Source organism: Haliaeetus albicilla, chromosome 4 (assembly GCF_947461875.1).
Source record: "Haliaeetus albicilla chromosome 4, bHalAlb1.1, whole genome shotgun sequence".
NCBI classification, from domain to species: domain Eukaryota; kingdom Metazoa; phylum Chordata; class Aves; order Accipitriformes; family Accipitridae; genus Haliaeetus; species Haliaeetus albicilla.
Genome location: NC_091486.1, coordinates 26127901 through 26149077, shown reverse-complemented (window position 1 = coordinate 26149077; position 21177 = coordinate 26127901). Strand labels below are relative to the sequence as shown.

General features: G+C 37.9%; 1 long non-coding RNA gene across 1 annotated transcript in view; it reads left to right on the top strand.

Annotated features, from left to right (window-relative positions):
* Positions 1 to 21177, top strand: part of LOC138685112 (uncharacterized) — a 176541-nt gene that overhangs the window by 4724 nt on the left and 150640 nt on the right. The window contains exons 4-5 of the long non-coding RNA XR_011324340.1: positions 4081 to 4127; positions 5975 to 6028. This is a non-coding gene — a long non-coding RNA (uncharacterized lncRNA). The remainder of the gene's footprint in view (positions 1 to 4080; positions 4128 to 5974; positions 6029 to 21177) is intronic.

Below are 21177 nucleotides of genomic sequence, written 5' to 3'. Positions count from 1 at the left end.
GCAAAACAGTCTGTTGCAGTGTCCCAGCCCAGCAACACAGAAAACAGTGTTATAGTACAGGAACATTTTATCACTTATGACTTTAAGCTGTATAATGCTTCCTGGATTCTCACATTCCTCACTAGTAATTGCTTTTACTGTGATAGTCTGCAAATTTGGAGGCTGATTCTACAAATCTTGCTCATACGACTTCTCCTTAAAAACACAAGTTATCTTCTTGGAGTCAGTGGTTACTCATGTGAGCAAGGCTAGAGTTCTTGAACTGATATCTCATTCAACAACAATTAAGGAAAAAGGACTTTTCGCTCCTTTGCCTGTATTTATGAAGCGATTTTTATTTCATATAGAAGACCGATAGGTCAAGCTGCATTGGTGCAACATCTCTATATAATTGTAAGCCTGTTACACTTCAAAGTGTATTATTTCTGCTTTTTTTCCCTCCATGATACTCACATGACACTGGAATGTTGTCTGTGATCTTTAGTGAGTTGATACAGGTCTGAAATTATGGCAAATGACAGGAAAAATACTGAGATCAGACCTGCCAATCTACTTCACTTTAGTGCATGAGAGGTACACCTGATTTGTGTGTGGGGACAGAGGGGCATCAACTTCCTTGAGATAAATGACTGATGCAGAAGCATCTAGCATTACCAGTTTGCTTCCAGTCTCTTTGACAGGTGAAGCTGTGGGGCAAAGCTGATGATGATATGTGCTTTCCTCTGGAACTCTTTGGCTAGTATGACCTAACTGGTAGGCACAGTACCAGTTGCAGTGAAACATGGCAGCCTGTGCTTGGCTTCAGGAATTCATGCACCAGGCACCAACTCAAAATTAACTATTTTCTGTGCTGTACGTGTTCTCACACCTTCATGTGTTGTTAGCACTGTTTCTGAAGAGTAGGAGATGTCACGAGTCTCACATTGACAGCATGAGAAGAATAGGTATAGATTTGGGAGATGAAGAAATACCTAAATAACATGGAAGGGAGGAATATATCACAGAAGAAATATCACCACTAAAAGCACCTCCTGCTGTATCCATGTGTGTATAACAAAAAATAACAGACGTGATTCTCATTCTGCTTGAAAGGAATGCTTATACATTATTCTCCTCAAAACTTTCTTCTTTTTTTTTTTTTTTGTAATGTCTACAAAAACTTTATAACAACATGTCAAAAAATTCAGTCTCATTTCCTTACTTGCATTCCTCTGTTGGTCTGTCATTGTCAGTCATCTTGTCTTGGAAACTGAACTCTTTAAGTAAAGACCCCCTGTGCTTTACAGCACCTGTCGCAGTGGGTTCAAGTTTGTGGTCACATTAGTGCAAAAATATAATAAATAAATTTAAAATCTGTTAAAAGACAATATTCAAGTGGATACTCAAACCAATGAATAGTAGCCATGCCAAAATGATCACAAAAAGAAAGTGCACAAGAGATTAGGCTGAAGGCCTCATTGTCCTTCAGGCAGATGTTGTACACATGATAGCTGTTGGAATTATTTTCATGCCAAAGGTGAACACATTGAATACCTAATACAAGTTTGTAATATGATATTGTAGAAAACCACATTAGCAAAAATTTGGATGGCAGATGCAGAGGCTTTCAATCAGCTATGGTGCTGGGAAGTACCAAAAAAAGATTAAAGGCCAAATTCTACTCATGTCCAGTAGTAACTTATTTCACCAACCATGCAATTGGAATGAACAGGCAAAGTAAATCAGGATAAAGGACGGCAGGTGACCATCCATGACAATGGAAAATGTTTTTTTTTTGATGGTAGATGGTGTTTACCTAGGAGGGATGGGATAATTTATTTAGGAAAATGCTGAGCAGCTAAAAACTGGAATTGTATCACTTAAACCAGCAGAGACCTCTTTATCTAATACATTTCATACAGAACCACTGATCTTTGGTAACTAAATGTCAATTTAAATTTGCCTATAGTCATCTGGAAATGGGGTATGGCTTATTTCTGTTATTTAGAGCTGATCACCCCAACCATCAAAGTATTACAGGGGTTTTGCAAGCCAGGTTGTGAATATCACCTTTGACAAGAAGCAGTGTCACTTCTTGTAGCTGCCCTCCGGTAGGCTGAAAGAATTCAAATCCTGACAATGCTCTGACAGAGTTTTCTCTGATTTCAGATGACAACATAAATGGTTCTGTACTTAAGTAAAATTCTTTCTGCAAGCGGATTTTCTGCTATTCTTCCCTTCCCTTCCCTTCCCTTCCCTTCCCTTCCCTTCCCTTCCCACAGTACTTTTCACCTCCTTGTGCTAATGTGTCAAGTTTTGAGTAGAAATGAGCATTAGCCAAAACTTAGAGATTCGGAACTGAAATCTCTTGCAACCAAAATAGTTTATGTAAGATCCAGATTGAAGTTTTCTGTCCGTTCACTACAATAATTAGTCAAATATTATATTCAAGTTCCCATAAATGAGGAAGCCTGGATTTGGACTGGGTATTAACTCTGTGACTTGAGATTATGCTAGTGCTGTTGTACTCTTTAATATCTGTTGTATTTCAATTGACTGGTAGATAAAGTGCTACATACACATATGTAGGAGCAAGAGTAATCTGTGAACTAGTGTCATGGTTTAACCCCAGCCAGCAACTAAGCACCACGCAGCCGCTCACTCACTCCCCCCCCACCCAGTGGGATGGGGGAGAAAATCGGGAAAAGAAGCAAAACCCTTGGGTTGAGATAAGAACGATTTAATAGAACAGAAAAGAAGAAACTAATAATGATAATGATAACCCTAATAAAATGACAACAGCAATAATAAAAGGACTGGAATGTACAAATGATGTGCAGGGCAATTGCTCACCACCCGCCGACTGACACCCAGCCAGTCCCTGAGTGGTGATTCCCCGCCCCCACTCCCCCCAGTTCCTATACTGGATGGGACGTCCCATGGTATGGAATACACTGTTGGCCAGTTTGGGTCAGCTACCCTGGCTGGGTCCTGTGCCAACTTCTTATGCCCCTCCAGCTTTCTCGCTGGCTGGGCATGAGAAGCTGAAAAATCCTTGACTTTAGTCTAAACACTACTTAGTGTCGTGGTTTAACCCCAGCCAGCAACTAAGCACCACGCAGCTGCTCACTCACTCCCCCCACACCCAGTGGGATGGGGGAGAAAATCAGGAAAAGAAGTAAAACTCCTGGGTTGAGATAAGAACAATTTAATAGAACAGAAAAGAAGAAACTAATAATGATAATGATAACACTAATAAAATGAAAATAGTAGTAATAAAAGGATTGAAATGTACAAATGATGCGCAGGGCAATTGCTCACCACCCGCCGACGGACACCCAGCCAGTCCCCGAGCGGCCATTCCCTGCCCCCCACTTCCCAGTTCCTAAACTAGATGGGACGTCACATGGTGTGGAATAGACTGTTGGCCAGTTTGGGTCAGGTGCCCTGGCTGGGCATGAGAAGCTGAAAAATCCTTGACTCTAGTCTAAACACTACTGAGCAACAACTGAAAACATCAGTGTTACCAACATTCTTCACATACTGAACTCAAAACATAGCACTGTACCAGCTACTAGGAAGACAGTTAACTACATCCCAGCTGAAACCAGGACAACTAGTAAAAGGCTGTTGGTTGTTTTAGGGGAAATGGAACATATTAATCCCTGTCTTCCCTGCCCTAAAGCTCAATCCCAGAATAACCTTTGAAGCTACTTTCAAGATGAATTATTTTTTGGCATTCTCAAGACTGGAGTCAGTGAAGATAATCTTCTCCTAAAGCTCATACTGTGGTGATTGTGATTCTGATACAGCATTTGTGTATTTACATAGTAAATCTATTTGCATTAAGTTTTAAATGTATCAAAAATGAGTACAGTTAATTTTCATCCTGTTACTGTGAGATCTGGGTTTTTTGAAGTCTTAAAGTTAAATTTGTGATTAACCTTTTATCACCTAAACATTTTGACTGATAGCCATGGTTGCTTAAAATGGAATTTATGGTTTTGAATACTGGTCTAATTCAGAAAATGTTTGACATAATCTTACACCAGTGTTTTAATCCCATTTCATTGTGTTGATTGTCATGTCTTCCCCTTTTAGGACTTCATTTGCTCTCTCTTCACAGATGTTAGAAATGGACAAGACCAGTAAGTTTATTCAGACTTCTCTCACCTTATTGCATAGGCTTTTGACAATGTGTTTGACTGTTTTCTTGACTCTCTGGGGAAACATCTGTGATTTGCTGAAAATCTTGGTACCTTTGAGTTATCCCTTGTGTCCTGGGGGAGAAAGAAGGTTTTGGATTTAGCTGAAAGCCTTGTAAGGAGATACTTTCAATGCTTTCAGTTAAGACATGTTTTAAAAATGTTTAAATGGATGACTTCATGCTTCACTTTATGGCATTCCTGGAATACTGTTACAAATACAATAAATGTTCGTTTAATCACGAATACTATGCTAGTTGTCATTCGTGAGACAGTGCAATAAAGTCCTCACAAGTTCTAAATGGCCTATTTTATATAGAATACAATATCCTTGAGCTATAGCAGTGATGTTCACGTTAAACTCAAGGATTTAAGTTTTAAATTGAAGGGTCTTTCTCTTATTTCACTGTGCACATGACTTCCCGTAGAAGTTAATCTCTAAATGCACTGAGTCCTCCTATTTTATAACATATTTTATAGGGGAAGATAATTGCTCTTGTGCTGCTCTTTGGTCTGATTCTGTTAAGTTTATTCTAGAAATCTGTCATCTATAAAAGCTAACAAGAATATCCACATCTAAATAGTTTTGTTATGGTGGTACTGCCTAAACATAACAAGGGAAGCAGATACGATGCATAGTTTATGCATACTCTTTGTGACCTTTACCATTTGACATAAGATATTTACATCTGTTCATCAAAATATGACTCCTCACCACAGTCTTCTAAAGCTAAGCCAGTAATATACATGATTATGGTAATTTAAAAATGAAACATAGTGTAGAAAAAGAACATGATAAATGCATATCATCTTACTCTTTATGGCTCTAGTAAATGTCATACCTTAGGCTAGACAGAATACATTTTGAGTTTCCCATGCAAAAATCATTTTCAAAACGAGTCAGTCAACAGGCTTTTCCTTACTCATTACTACTTAGCCTAAAGATCTTAGGAATCTGTTTTTGTTTCATTATCAATTTATTTCTGAGAAATATCATTGTCTTTACCTAGTACTAAAATCATAATTTCCCTTCAGTTTGCAACTGGGACAAAAGTAAATTATCTACCAATTCTGTGAAACTACTTCTGTGCCTGGATCTTTCATTCTCTGTGTGATGCTTTAATCTGGAAATTATTATAACAGATACTTCTCAAAGAGTCTCAGAAAGGAGGAAAATAAGGTGTTTTTTATTGGAATCAAGCAGTCAGCTAGATACTTTAGTTGTCTTTATTTGGAGAGCAGTAAATCCTTTTAGCAAGTGGAATAAACCAGTGAGAATAACTAGGAAGGCATTTAGTGAATTACACAAAGGGTGTGTGGTTTAGACCTTTTCTGGAACGCAAGCTGCAGTTTAGCTGTCGAGGCACTATCATTCTCCTCAAAGGTGAAATGATTTAGAGGCCTAGAGAAACTTAATTTTTCTTGATCACCATGTGCAACCTGGAATTTTAATGGCAGGCATAATTAATTCTTCTGATGTTAATCATCAGGGCTGGGCTCCACAATTATCAGCCTAGTGCAGCTGGGGCATGGTGCAGACATGAAAAATTAGGAAAATGAATCAGTAATAGGGTGGCAGATTTAATCTGCATCATGAAAACAAAGTTAAAAAGAGGGAGATCGAGAGAATTTCAGCTGAAGCTTTTGTGCCAATGAGCACTGACAGAACTGAAAAATGTTGCCGATGTCCAAAGTGATTGGTAATTACCAAGCCATTGAATTTTTTATTGTCAATTTATCATTGCGCCAGAGGTTAAATTTAACATCTTCTTCTAAACCCATCACTCTAGGAGGAAGGCAAGCTTTGCATCACGTGGCCCAGGAGTCAGTGAAAGGTTAATCAGGTATTCCTTTAGTTTGTGTGTGCTTCCAAATCAGTCTTTCTTTTTTGTGTCCTTTATGCTGCGTACATACCATGGGCTATTTTGTAATTTATATTACCTGTACATTTCAGAAAAATATTAGATTGCATTCCTCAGCACAGCATCATCTGCCTTGCTGTGTATTTATAATGCTGTATTTTCATGCTTCCACAGGCGTATTTTACCTACATTTCAATATGTATATGGAAATTTTGTATATACAAAGAACTGTATGATATGAGCAGGCATTTCCCAAGTAAGGAAAAAGATAATCTTTGTGTCTGAAAATACTGCAGGAATTAAAAAAAATTCTGATATAATTTGTGTTTTCTAAACTGTGTTTTTTGGTTTGCACTTGATTTTTGCTTTGTTCTGCAGCCATGTTGTTTGTGAATGGTCCAGTTTAAGATCAGGGTAATGTTTGGAACGCTAGAAACTGCTTTTGGGCTGAAGGACTGTGAGGGAAAGGTTGTCTGTATTTTGCATCTTGTACAGTGCTGAATACAGTTTTGGCACTTAGCAAATAAGAAATATTCACAATTAATAAAGGAAGCACACATTGCTCCTTTGAATCTTCCCCCCTCAAGAATATTTAGTAAATGGTAGGGTCTTTTTTAATGCAAAAGCCATAAAAGACTGAAAGAAAGACAGCATCAAAACATCCTTGTAATAGAAATATGTGACATAAATATGCATTCATATGTTAGGGACCAAATTGAGCCCTGAAGTAAGTGGAAATCTGTTCAATGAAATAGTAGGATTTGTGCTTCTCTGATAATAGGGTTGGATCTGCCCCTGAAAATTCCAAATGCATGTTCTTATACTCATTGCTATGCAGCTGTCTCTTAATACAATGTTAAATATGACTTCCATCTACCTAAATTCATACCTTAATTCTGCTCAGTAATCTCACTTCTATTTAGTATATTTTTTTGTGTGTTTCTTTTAGATTCCAAGACTGTGCCCTGATTAAAGGAATCGTATGCGTTTTCTATAAATTAAAAATGGAAATGGCCTTTAGGGGAGAGTCAGTAGAGGAATCAATGCATGCATTAATTACTGCAATTCATTACCCAAATAAACACAAGACTCAGCCTTTTGCTGGATACAAATTTAGGGACATATGATGTTTACAAGAGACAAAGGCTTGTGATCCTGCTCATGTTAATCTACAGATCAAAGTATGTGAGCCCATTCCTAGTGGAGGCTCCTTTGGGGATACCATAGCTGGGATCAATCCCCCCATGTAGGCAGTGAATTATTACTGCTGAATACAAAAGCTGCTCACGTGATATCACTGTCCCCTAACAACAGGGACACTTGCTCCAGACAGCGCTTTAGAGGAGCATGTTTTCTTGATACCTCAGTTTTCTATAATTAAACTCAAATCATAAAGCAATAGCTGTACAATGACCACTGATTCCCTTCATAAACAAAAATATGCTTCAGTTCATAGCAAATAGTCATTTGGAAGAAAAACACAAAAATGTAATCTTTAGCTTCCCAGAGGCTTTCTAGAATATAAACAGAAGGTTAGAAAATATATAGCAAATAAAATTTTACAGAAAAAAAACAGTGATTTATTGAAAAGGTTTCATACTCTTCTGAATTAGTATCCTTTCTTTTCCTTAAGAAGAGACTGGAAGAGTATTGGAAGAATGCAATTTTTCTAACAGCATCTGGATGCCTTTCTTCATCATATTTTATAGGTGGAGGATAAATTACCATACGAAGGTTTGTGTTCAAACCAGGACACAGAGCATGATTTGAATCTCACTGCATTTTGCATAGCTGCCATTGTGGGTGCAAGCTCACCCCCAGTCTCTGCAGCTCACAGCAGAACACCAGCCAGTTCCTTGTTTCCTGTTGGAGCACTCAGCTATTTTAATGGGATTCTGACCAAAACTGCAACTAATTAAGAATCAATTCAGGACCATTAGTAAATGGGACTAAGCTAGCCAGTCTTGCATATTTCAAAAGAGTTTGCTTTAATGAGAGGAGTTCTTGGACAGGGGAAGAAAAACCCCACTAGCAGATTAAAGATAGTGTAGGGACCTTCTCCAGTTAAACTAAACAACTAATGCTACACAGAAAGATGCTGAACTTGTAGTCCTCTCTAATTGATCTACTTACTGTTCTTAAGGAAACTCAAAACAACAATGAATGCAGGTATTAACTGTGTGTTAGTCATTCAATAGCTATTTATAAACATTAGCAATTGTTACATTTCGCAGTCTCTCTTTCTCTTCATCCGAGAAACATATGTTATCTTTTTTCAGACATCTTAACCTTAGAACTGTCAAACTATTTTCTCTTCTTTGGGCTTTGTACTTCTGCAACATCTGTTTATCTGGACTGCATTGCCTGCAGATGGTATTTTTAAAATTTGTTAAGGGGTCAGGATGCCATATTTTTGACAGCTGTAGTTTTGTTTCACCATAGAACAAAACTTTGCTAAAAATGCAGTGCTTTGGGGGAATGATTTCATTTTTCTTTATTTCATTAGTTGTATCAATTTCTCCCCCTAATCTCTTGCTATTGTGAGTTCTGTTAATGAACTGGTAGCATGTAAATGTAGTCATTTTAGGAGAAATAGAAACAGTAATATATGCTGATTGATTTCAATTATTAGAGTAGGAATGCATACAACTATATTGAGATAGTCTGGTATTTAAGTACTAAAATCACTATACAGTAAATTGAAAGCACAAACCCAAACATATTACGTGGCTGTCCTAAACCTCACAATGACCTCAGCTCATGAGAAACTGCTTGGACAAGGTTTCTTGGTTTGAGGCAAACTGAACAGAGTGACAAATCTACTGTGAGTCTAAGAAAAAAGGTATGCAGAGCTGTTTATATTCCCATGTGAACATGAATGGACACCTCAGTGCAACGCCTTTATAGTTGATACATATTTTAGATGTTTTGTAGAATAAGTTAAGAATTTACACAGGAATTACCAGGCATCTTCATTATTGCAAAACACCAGTTAATTTGGCTGCAGAGGACAAAATGTTCTAGAACATCTTTCCAGTATGCTTGTTTGAAAGGTAAGCATCTCAGCTATTTAATTGTTTATTTTCTATTTTACAGTCTAAGCTGTATTGCTAAATAGTGTATGCTCAGTACAACATTCTCTTGCAATAAATATCAATCAGAACATTTATAAAGAGGCAAATAAATTTTGGATTATTTATCCTTGTAGGAGAAGCGGGCCCTAGCCAGGAGTGGAAGGGTCTCCCTGTCACTGCCATTTACGTTAGTCCTTGCTTTGAATACATGTACTCTTAATACAGAGACTGCATACACCTTGGAAGTACTATTTTTAGAAACTCTATCTTTTTAACCAAGCTTCTTTAGTTTCTGTGAAAAAGGAAACGGGGTTTGTGTTTGTAGTGACAGGTGATAGTGAGAACAACAACAGAGGAAAATAACCTGAGGAGACGGGAAAAAGGCTACTTTAAGGAGGCTGGAAATAAATCAGGACTGTCTGTTAAACATTCACATATTTTTATTTTTTGTTTTGAATCTTACTTGGATATTGCATTTTTAGTAACATCAGATGTATGTTGACATTTAACAGGGAAAATGACTGACAGATCAACAGCTGTGAATTTTTTTTATTTTTAATAAAAGAAGCAAACAAGTAATTTCAGCTTTTTCTTTCCTGTGGGCTGTGTGCTAAGATCTGAGAAGGATAAAAATACAGAGTCCTCCCACATCCTGGTCAAAGCTTTTGGCTTTTACAAAATAAATGAAATGGAACAAACTGTCACTTGAATGTATAGAATCAAATGTTTGGAATGAGGACAGGCCAGGAGAGACATGACCACTATTTCCATGCCAGTGGAGATCCACAGACCAAGCATCAACCCTCAGGCGAGTAAGCCTCAGAACAGCTCCCAGGTGCTATAAAAACTATTTCAGAGTAGTCATGCAGCCGTTTCACATCTCATGGGAAGAGAATTCTACTGACCCAACCTGTGCCAAAAGACACAAGCAATACTTTTTTTTTTTTTTTTTGGTCTTAAGAGGTGTTCTTAAGAGGTGTTCTGAATGTTTTTCTGTTTCTATTCCACCATCAATTAGAAAAGCAAAGCCTCTTTGCTTGAGCTGAAAGAAGTGGAGCTCTCTCATCACTTCCATCCTCTGGGTCTTATTTTTACTCAACTGTAATAAGCTATGAGGATCTCCTTATGCTCACTTGTGGTCAGCATAACAATATAACTGCACAACTATCAGTACTGTCAAGTTCAAGACTCCTTCCCAGTTTGTATGTGGTGTCCTATATAGATTTTAGTTAAGAATATGTTCTTTATACAGCTTCAGTTTCTGACATCTTCCTGACTATTCACTTCCCTCTACAAGAGCAATGAGCCTCAAATCATGGGGTGTGTGGGTTTTTTATTGTGGGTTGGAGGGGGGGGTGGGGGTTTTTTTTTTTAGATGTAGGTAATTATTTTATGGTAATATCTGACAGGGGCTTGGTAAAAAGGCTGATATGCTACTGGAGATCCTACATCAGGTAAGTAATGATGTCTTTTTGGCTAAAATTTCTGATACTATGGAAACTGAATAAGTCTGAACTGTCATTATTTTCATTTTTACTTCTTGGCATATATTTACTGCTTGCTTTCCCATGCAATTTGCCAGCAACTTTTTTGCATGACTGCCAGCAATATGGAGACTGCAAAAGTCTACAATCGCCTTTGCCTTCCTTTCAGAAATTCATGAAACACATTTCACATCCTTGCAGGGAGGATCTTTCTGTCTCTAAACAGGGATTGGAGGAGGTGAAATAGAGGGGGAAGCACAGTCCTCTTCCTTCCTCTTCTCAGATATGTAGCTCTCCTTTATTGGTTCTCCTCCAGATGCATTCCCCGAGAACTCCCCCTTCTCTATTAAGCAGCAAGGGTGAGCTGCTCCCTCAGGGAGGAGGAAGCCAAGGATGGTTGGAACAGAGGCCAGGCAATGACTTCACCGACAGGGCAAAGTCATACAGCACCTGAGCCAGGAAAGCACAGCAGGGTGGTGACAGTAACAGGTCCTATTGATAGACCAGTGATGACCAAGGCAAAAGCAAAGTAACAGGTCAAGTTGAAAGTCAGTCTGGGAAAGTCAAGCAACAATTTAGATGCAGGTCTGGGAAAAAGTACACCTAGAGTGTACCTCAGGCAAGGAGTGGGTGCCCAGGCCTGAGCTTAAATGAGGCTCCTGAGCCCGCGGGCAGGGTGTGTGGAGGCCCCAGGTGGGGCAATTAAGGTCTATCAGTGCACTCAAGGCTGAGACAGAACTTCATAGTTTACAGTTCAGTCTGTATTTCTCCTGCTTTGTCCAGCCATTGAAATCTTTTTTTTCTCTGCCACCAAAAATGAACTTACACAGTGTCTCTGCACTTCCCTACTTGTCCTGTAGTCCTCAGCTCTGCCTTTCTTCACTGGTCTAAGACTTTTAATAAAAAGTGACAGCAAGAACAGTAAAACCTTGTTATAACGTCACTTGAGGTTTGGATAGAAAACAACATTTATTTTAACAAATCCATGACCTCGTAGCAATTTTGCTGTTGGCGTTCTGCTGCATACCATGGCTACTTGGAACTTCATAGCCCCAGCAAAGACATTTCTACTTCCTAACCATAACTGGTTCCTCAAGAAAGACTGGAGTATTTCTTGTGATTGCTGAAGGAATGAGGTTTATGACACACGGCTGAACCCATCTGATACTTTCCAGCAGAAGGCAGGGGTTCACGTGCACTCAATCAAAATCATTTTAATAAATCATAGCCAAAGGGAGGGGGGGAAGAGGGCAGGACAGGCAGGAAATAGGTATGTTAGCATTTGAAATGATTGTTGCTGATAAAGCATCCTGCTGGCTCTCTTACTTTGTTGGATAGTAAAGCAAGGTCACAGAGCACTAGGGAAAAAAGAAAAGCAGTGATATGAGAATCATGGACATTATAGGCAAGGAACAATATTATTAGGAATTGAACTGAACAATGGCAAGGACTGCATATTAGCCCATGTTTTGCTAGTGCTGACACTGGGTGTTCAAAACAAGGCTTTGCAGTCTTCTGTATAAAAACCTCTAATACAGTGATTTTTCTATATGATATGTAACTAAGTAGGTTAAATTATGACATAAGCATACAACTTGAATTTAAAATACCTACATTTTTCCTCTATAGTGCTACAGAAGAGGAAAATCTTTGAGTTGAAACAAACAAAAAAATGAATAGAACTAAAATTTTGTCATCTCTGCCCCCACCCCCAACTCAGCACTAGCTTCCTGAGGAAACATAGTTAAGGACAGCCCAACTTAATTCTATGACTTCTGCCAGTGCCACTGTAACCTGGCATTTGTATGAAGCTGTTTAGTCATATATTGCCTTTTTCAAGTTATTGTCTTCTTATAAAAGAAAATTGCATCTTTGAGATTTTTTTATTAATGCTAAATACTACTGCTATAGCATCTGATCAACTTTCTTTTTCTCCACTTAAGGAAAGTCTGCCTTATTTACAGCTATTGAGCCAGTTAGCTCCTACCGCTACCAAAAAATAATCAAGAAGTACATGTATGCCCTATGAGACACAATGGGCTGGGAGGCATAAAAATGTACATCATCATTATGAGTTTCTCTAGTTTCCTTGGGAAAAAAGCTTCCAAGTTTAGATGTACTTGAATAAACTTTAGAGTTGAGGATTAGTTGTGTAACCACAAAGCCTGTGGGCTTCTCTCATTATTTGAGGGGTTTGGAAGTGTGGACAGTATGTACTAGACCAAACCATAAAGTTTTCCATTGACAATCATCTCTCAATAATCCTTGCAAGCTATTATCTTATGGTGGAACGGAACAGGACATATATAAAGGTAAAATATTAATGGCAGGTGCAGGCCTGAGCTTACGAGAGGCAGAGGGCTCTGGTGCACCTTAAAACAAACCATGCCATGTGATGGCATGTCCAACTGATCACTACTAGTAGGAAGAGCACATGAGGTAATTTGGCACTTGAGTTAGGCAAAGACATTATAATTAGTCACTCATTCTGGCCTTAGAAATTGTGAATATCTGTAAACCTTATATATTTTGTTTTCATAACATGTTCCTGGCACCAAACCGCACAGAAGTAATTAATTCACCTCAGAAGCTTGTTTAGCCAAACTAATTTGCTAGATTGGAATTGGCAAATATAAAATATTTAAATGATAGTAATTATGATCCCAACATAAAAACTGTGTGAACAAAGGTCCTTATCTTTTATTTTGATCAAACTGTGTGGTCACTGTACCTATTCCGAGGAAACAGAGCTCTATGAGATGTGTGCAGCAATCTGCTTGTGCAGATCAGAATGCATAACTGGGGACTAAAAAATGAATGTGATGGCCATCTAAACTACTTATGCCTTTTAGTGAGGATGAGGTATGTTTGTATAATTGATGGCTTATGTTTGTTATCCTCCTTCAAGTAAAACATTTGCTGCAGGCAGAATTTCTGCAAAAACTTTAGGACTGAGCCTTAAAAAGGAATTTTCTTTTTGAATAATTTCTTTCTCTCTTTCTTTCTTTGAGTGAACATAAAAGGGTCCACAGAGCAGTGGTATATAAAGACAAAGCAAGGCTGAGTATTACATCTTACCATTGATACACAAGTGTTAGTCAAATGGAGAGATGACAGTGGAATAAGGAAACAATTAAACTTCAATAAAAGAAAATAAGGAGTAACATTCCAGTCAGATCTAATCACATTATGTATAGCATAACTTTCAAATTGGAAGTCCATAAAACCCAACCACACCTCAGCCAGTTTGTCTGGCATTCGTCCTGTATAATAAGCCAGAGGTTCCTCGTGGCACAACTCCAAGGCAGTTTGAAACCATGTCTGCAGTGGGGATGGCACTGAGCCATGTTTCCAAAGAAGCAGAATAATTTTTCTGGTGGGAAAGGTCAGGCAGTACAAAGCCATGAGGGGTGAGATTCCCTTTTTCAGCTTTTTCTCCATTCTCATTCCTTCAAATATATTTCTTTTAACAGTAAAATTTAATTCACAAACAGAAACCCTGCCATTAAAGCAATGTTAAAGATCCATGTAAACTGACAGGCAGCAGGAAATCCAGAACCCAGGCAACCTGGCTTGTATCATTATAAAACTTCACAAAGATTATGATAGGTTGATGGTCACCTTTCCCCTGTCCTGTAAGTCTCTTCCCCAACAAACTTTTTAAACTCTTACCTAATACGGGAAAAAAGAAGAGAACGTGATGGATTCTCCTTCCCACATTCTGTATTTGTTATGTGCAAGGCATGCATGAATATAGTAGTTAATTTACATTTATCTTCCATTTTAAATAATAATCTTATTCATAATGCATAAATGGATTCCATATGCTACCAGACAAATCATTCCTAATTTTCATTATGGAAGCACATATGGGAACTGTGCTCACCCAGGGTAAAATCCTGGCTGCATTGAAGTCAATGGCAAATTTCCCACTAATTTTGCAAGGGCCAAGATTTCACCCTTGATGTTCAGCCACCCTAATAATACAAAGAGCCAATGTTGAGAAATAGCATCCTGTCCTCTTGTTCTCTCTTCTCATACGTCAGGTAAGTTTGAGCAAGAACTGAGTTATTGCTGAATTAATGTAATCCATTCCTCTGAGTTTTCTAGCTTGCATCAAGTTCTTTGCTTGGGCTGAGAAGGATACAGATTAACAGTTATAGTAGCCACACAGTTGCCTGTAAATGTAATCAGTGCCAGCTACTTCAGAGACTTTGCAGAATGATGTGGAGGAGATCACTGGGAATTGACATAAGGACTAGTGTGCACTGGAGAAGAAGGGCAATATGGAGCTTTCCAGCAGGAAGAAGCATGTCTTAGGGAAGCTGGGTCCGTGGCATCCTTTGTCACAATCTATGGGTCATGACTGGATCTGGCCCAACAGAAAATTCTGTTTGACCCATTGCTTGTTCTATGTGGCCCTTTCTGGAACTATGCAGATGTGTAGAAAGTGGATTACAGGCAGCTGAATTGTTCTTGCAATCTGATTTCATTCCCAGGGGCCCTAACACACTTCCCTATAATGTGACAGGAAACGTCCTCCTCATGTTGCTGAAATGCAGTCCACTGTGGGATGAATGCGTGTCCAGTCGTTTGTCATCAGTACAAATCTGGGGTCACATGATGAGCATTGTGCAAACAGTCTATGTTATTTGAAAGAATATATCTCTTGTGGTCCATATGGAGCAGCGATAGAATCCTTGTACTGTGGTTGCACTCAGAGAGAACCAGAATAAAGCTCGAATTCTTCTTAATTTCTGTGTTGGATTTACAGTACTCCAAGATTCCGTCTTGCACGTAGACAAGCCATGCACATTGAGAGGAACTTTAGTGAAACTGGCTGGATCACTGTATTTCATCTTGAGTTAGATGCAGCTTAGTATCAGCCATTCCAGAAGTGGATAGCTGATTTCCAAGACTGACCTTGATTCAAATTCAAGCACCCCAAAATTCACACAAGTTGAGCCTCTGGAAGCTTTTTGCATAGTGAGTGTTTTAAACATGTATAAGCAAAACCTCCCTTTTCTTAGCAGAGCTAGGAAATAACTGACATTCTGGCTCACCGAACAAATGAAAATACTTTATTTAACATGTACACACTTTAAAAAGTGTTCACAAATTAAAAATAAACATCTGTTTGAAATGAAAAATCAAAAAATTCCAGTTAGAGACTGTAATGATGTTTTGAGTTTTCTGTTCTTTTTGTTCTTTTTTTTTGACCATAGATATTAGTCTGGTTCAACTAAGATTCTTGAAGCCTTCTGGTTAAATTGTAGTTTTGACAAATCAATTTATGATTTGAATTTATGAAAACATGTCACTCAGCCTAATTACTTGTTAAGATCCATTGTTTTGGAGTCCTTTCACTAGAAAAAATTGCTCATTAAGCTAATCAGCCAAGTTCTTGGCTGGTGCAAATCTGAGCATCTCTACTAGTGTTCCTGGCAAGATCTCTGAAGTCATCACCATCACATCACTGCTGAAGCAGATGTTTTCCATGTGTAAGGACTACAAGATTAGGCATCATGTAATATGTGAGAAGCTGGTTAATAAAGAGCTGGAACAATAAATTATATTAATAACTTGAATTTTAGCTAATTTGTCTCTGTAAGGTATTATTCCATTTTATTTTGTCTGCATTTTTATTTTCAGCACTAGGACATGACAAGTTGTGAATTATGATCTATTCATTCATACCCAGTTTCAACACAACTGGGTGTGAATTAATGCTCCATAATTCATATAGTGGAGTGTCTTATTACAATTATAAAATTTTATTAGAAAATGTTTTTTAATATTTATATTGTTAATTAAATGATGATGAGTCTCATAAATTCTGAACAATGAATTAGGTTGTATTAGGCACTATTCAGATTTCATCTGTTAACCAATCAAGGTACACAGACTTCTCTATTATTTAATATACTATATAATAATATTGGGCTATGAGATTTCTCTTTAGTATGTGGAATTTCTTATTCAGATGGACTTTATCAGAAAATTTTCATTCTTAATTTGTAAACGTAAGGGTCAGTATGGAAATACTGTTTCCTTTTACAGATGTTAATTCACTGAATGTAGGAAAGAGCATTTAACTCTTCATTTAAAAGGTAAGTAAACCTCAGGTCACATAAACCTTGGGCAATTAAGCAGTGTTGGTTTTGAGGGCAACAGCAGTGTCTGCTAACTTCCCCGAAGCACTTTAATCTTCTGTATTTTAGATCTAGCTCTGCATTTCATCTCCTCATTGTGAAAGCCTCATTCCAGGTCTGTTTGTGAAAGCACTTAAACATGCGCTTAAAGTCAAACATATGCTTCAGTGTGTCCTAAATTAAAGTGAGACCTGCACTACTTTCGGGTATATAGAAATTGAAGATGAGATGTATAGTGGGAATTGTAATTCAAGATAGATATGGATTAGTTAACATTACTAGTATAAAAATATTCCAGTTCTGATCATTACTCATGAAATCAAAACTATGCCATCTACATAAATGATATGGAAAGGTGCAGCAGCCAGAGTGAGTTATATAAAAAGGTGACTTGTTCAGTAAAAAAAAGTGACCATCTCCTTGCATGATATAAACAATAGGAAATAATTTTGATGCATTCTGTATCTATGTAAACATTTTTTAAAAAATTTTCATACATTTTTCTAATTGGTTTCTATGAGAATGTCAATTTGAATTTAATTGTACAAGGTTGTGGATGAATTTAATGCCCATAGAAGTTAAATTATTTTGAGTCAGGTAAAGTGAAGATCTGCAGAGATGTACCAATAATTCACACCCCACCCCCACCCCCACCCCGCCTTTGACATTCTTTTGATTACAGATGGCATAAGGGCCCAGTCCCAGGTAGAAATTCTCTGTGCAAGGAATGCAGGGCTGAGTCCTTTAAAGGAAGGATTATGTGTGGCAGCATTCTTCCCTGTCAGGTGTTGCTGCTGTGAGAGTGCAGCCAGGGTTGCCTACTGCCGCTTTATTAATAATGGAATCCTCACAGAAATTCCATGCAAAACTGATTCTTGAACAGTATATAAGAATCTAATATGAAGTCTTAAAATGTCATTGAAAAATCTGTTTGTAATTTACTTTGCATGTAAGAACTTACTGCCCCACTGTAAGCAATTTTACTGTATTTCTCCCCATTAAGCAAAATTTTTTTGCATATTTGTTCAGCCTTCTTGCTGTGACATGCCACTGTGAGCTGATAGATAGATATTTAAAACCATACGTGGGCTCTGTTTCTTTTGTTGCCTTATTCAAATGGCAAGTGGAGATATCATTTTCAACACAGTGCAGGTGAACAGTGTTAATGGTTCATTATCTAACGCAGAATGTTAACTGATGAATTGCAAATGTACTGTTTAGAGAAGAGTGAACATGCTTCTGTGGCTGCAAAAATTGTTCTTGTTCTTTTTTTAAGCGCTAAAAAAACCCCTGTCAAGTACAGAGCAAAGATTCCTGGGGTTGAGGCCCAGGACAGGGGAATGGGAGAGCTTTATTTTCATTGTTTTGGTTCCAAAGCTTTCTTTGTGACTTGAATTATTTTACTAAGCACTTGACTTAACCTCCCATTCACTGACCCAAAACTTTATCAATATAATTGCAAGTGTAACTTTATATGCAACCTTTAATGATGCCACTGATTAATAATATGCATGTACAAATAAGCTCTAGGAACTTTTAGCAGTTTTAAAAGGCTGAAGAAAGTTGTCTGCCTCATTTCTTTATCTCAAAAATAGACCTGAAAATACTCTTGGGAAAAAAAAGTATGTTCACTGATGTTTGCACAGATTCTACAAGTATTCTGCAAATGTGTGGCATTTTATTTTCAGTATGGGTGATCGAAGCTTTGTAGATGACAGAACCCCAAGGGTATGGCCTCCTTGCTTAATACAGTGTTTCTAGTACTAAAGCAGGGAGGAACAGCTTTGCTCAATCTTGTTTGTATAGCTGTTCACTCCTCTGCAGCTGGGCTGTGGCTTTTGACTTCATTACATCTGACAAACCTGTCAGGATTATGAAATTCCAGGACCACTCCACATCAAAAGATTGAAGACATGGTTCTGCCAATTAAACATAAGGGGTTTATAGGAGTATGAAAGAAATTTTGACAACTCTGTCCAACATTTGCTACTATTTGTATGACCTGGGAGATGGAGATTCCTAGAAGTGAAGTTATTTCTTATTTTCTAAAGTGTTTTCAACAGAAGGCTTGAAATGTAATAACTTGGGAAAATACAGGAATTACAGGAAAAGCTAGCTGGCTTTATATGCTATCTAACCATAGGTTCTTGATCAGCTGGACAAAGTTGTTTATACTTTTGGATTAATAGCAGACTTTGTCCTATGCATCGTTTTCCAGTTGTTCTTCAGTCAGGGATAGGCTTTAACATTTGACCTGAAAAGAATAGTTCAGAATTATATCATTCTGAAGCTCCACTTCAAAATCCTCTTATTTGGCATATAAGCACAAAAACCAGCAAGCCCCTCCCCAAACAATTAAAATAGACCTCTAAAACTAGTGGATTCTAACCAGACGAGCAAGGTGTATCTTCCAGAGAATGTTTACTCCAGGAAACTTTTCCTAGTAGGTTTTGTAACTTTTACTATAATCATTTTGAAACTTGCATGTAAACTCTTGGATAATGGCTGAGCAATCATCCAGCCTCTTCGATTGCTCCCACACCTGACAGGACTTTCCAACTATGGAAGTGCATTCAAATGCTGGTAAAAGCAATAAGAAGTCTAGATTTTCTCCATTGGGTGTTGCTGCTGAGGTACATAGCTGGTGATGAGGAGTGGCAGTTGCTTTCAAACAGGAGGTTGGGTTATTCAATACCAGCTAACTAGTTAGTAATGAGTTTAGGAAAGTTATGAGAGAATACAAGTCTGTCAGAATAGTTTGCTGAGTAGCATTTCTCTAGGGAGAAAGAGGTAGTCAGGTAGATGTGAGGCCTGTGAAGGTGACGGGGCTTGGAGAGGGAAATATGAGACCTGGTATTTGGAAGGCAAAACTACTGGCTAGCTGAGGAGTAGAAGTCCATAGCTAGTGTATGTTCCATAAAGTAATATATATTGCACAAAGACATGAAGATTGCTAATATTTGGAGACACTGCCTTCATAAGCAAAGGCTGCATTGGAGCTGAATATGAAAACGCAGCAGTACGTAAAGAGGTCTCTCTGAAATGACCTCTTATTAACCTGTGGTCTGTGCTGCAATATAATCCTTTCTCCGACTTGTGGGGCAGGACATTGAGCTTGGTTTCTGCTTCTTTATCAGCATTTAGTGCTAGTTAATAATGAAATAGGAGTGGGAATGCTACAGCTTGGGGATAAATGTCATTTCACACTGCTGACAAAACTTGGGGGACTTGATAATCAGTATTTTCTACAAAGAGCTATGCCATGCAGATCTGTTTCTTGCGTTTCAGCAATACAACAGGATTTGTTTGTGAAACACAAAAGTTAGCATTCAGAGTATGTTGTTTCCTCTACATTTTTACTAAGCATATTCCTGTCTGTCAGAGAAAACTCTTAACATTTCACACTTCTCCCCCTTCCTTTGCAAGTATAATCTAGGAAGAAAACTAAGATGCATTGGACTGGAACTCAGGAGACTTTTGCTCCATTTGAATGTCTCCCACAGTCTTTTTTGTCCTGGGCAAGTCACTCTCCTATGCCTACTTCTTACCTCTAAGTTGCGGTTAGTAATTATTTGCCTCAATTGCCTAACTAGACCATGAGCCTTGGGAATCCAAGCTGTTTGTAGACAGTAGCCAGTACAATGGTATCCTTATTTTAGTAGACACTTTTAACATCTCCTGTACCTAAAAATTTGTAACAAAAATGTAAAGCTCCTGTGGAAATGATGGATCCTCTTCTGTCTTTGTGAAGAGTCTCATAAGAAATGTATGGAAGATACAAGGAGGAAATATGGTGGTACTATGGAGTTCCACTATGAAAGCTTGAAAACACAGCTTGGAGTTGAGACCTATTGATTTTTTTACCCTTTTACCCTGTCCATGAAAGCAGTAGCTGTTTTTGCAGAAAAGGAGTAATAAATGCCATGAAGTGCTTAGAAGGGATGACTATATGAATCTGCCTTGTTGTATGAATAATGTTTGTTTCAAGAGTAGGAACAAAAGTCTGAAACTTGGCAGGAAAAATATGGGCATGTCTAACTTCATGCATGTCTTGGCTTCCTGCACTAAAAGAAATCATTTGGTAAAACTGAGCAGATCTGTTTTGCTTCCTACAATATTTGATGAGCAAGAAAACCTCTAATGTTTAGCTAATCTTTCAAAAACTTTGTTGTGCTTTCAATGTTTAGGGAAATTTTTAAGTTAGCATTAGCATGAAAACCTACAGATGTTAGCTCTTTATCCTTTGTCTAAGATCTGATTTATCTGACTAACCAACATTAAAAATGTGTAAATTTGTGGCAAACACAACAAATCTTGAATATATTAAAGAAACAAACAGATGAACCATCTGGAAACAAGACATAGATCTGAAATAAATATGCCAGTGGCACAATCCAAGCATAATCCCTGGCATAATTTAC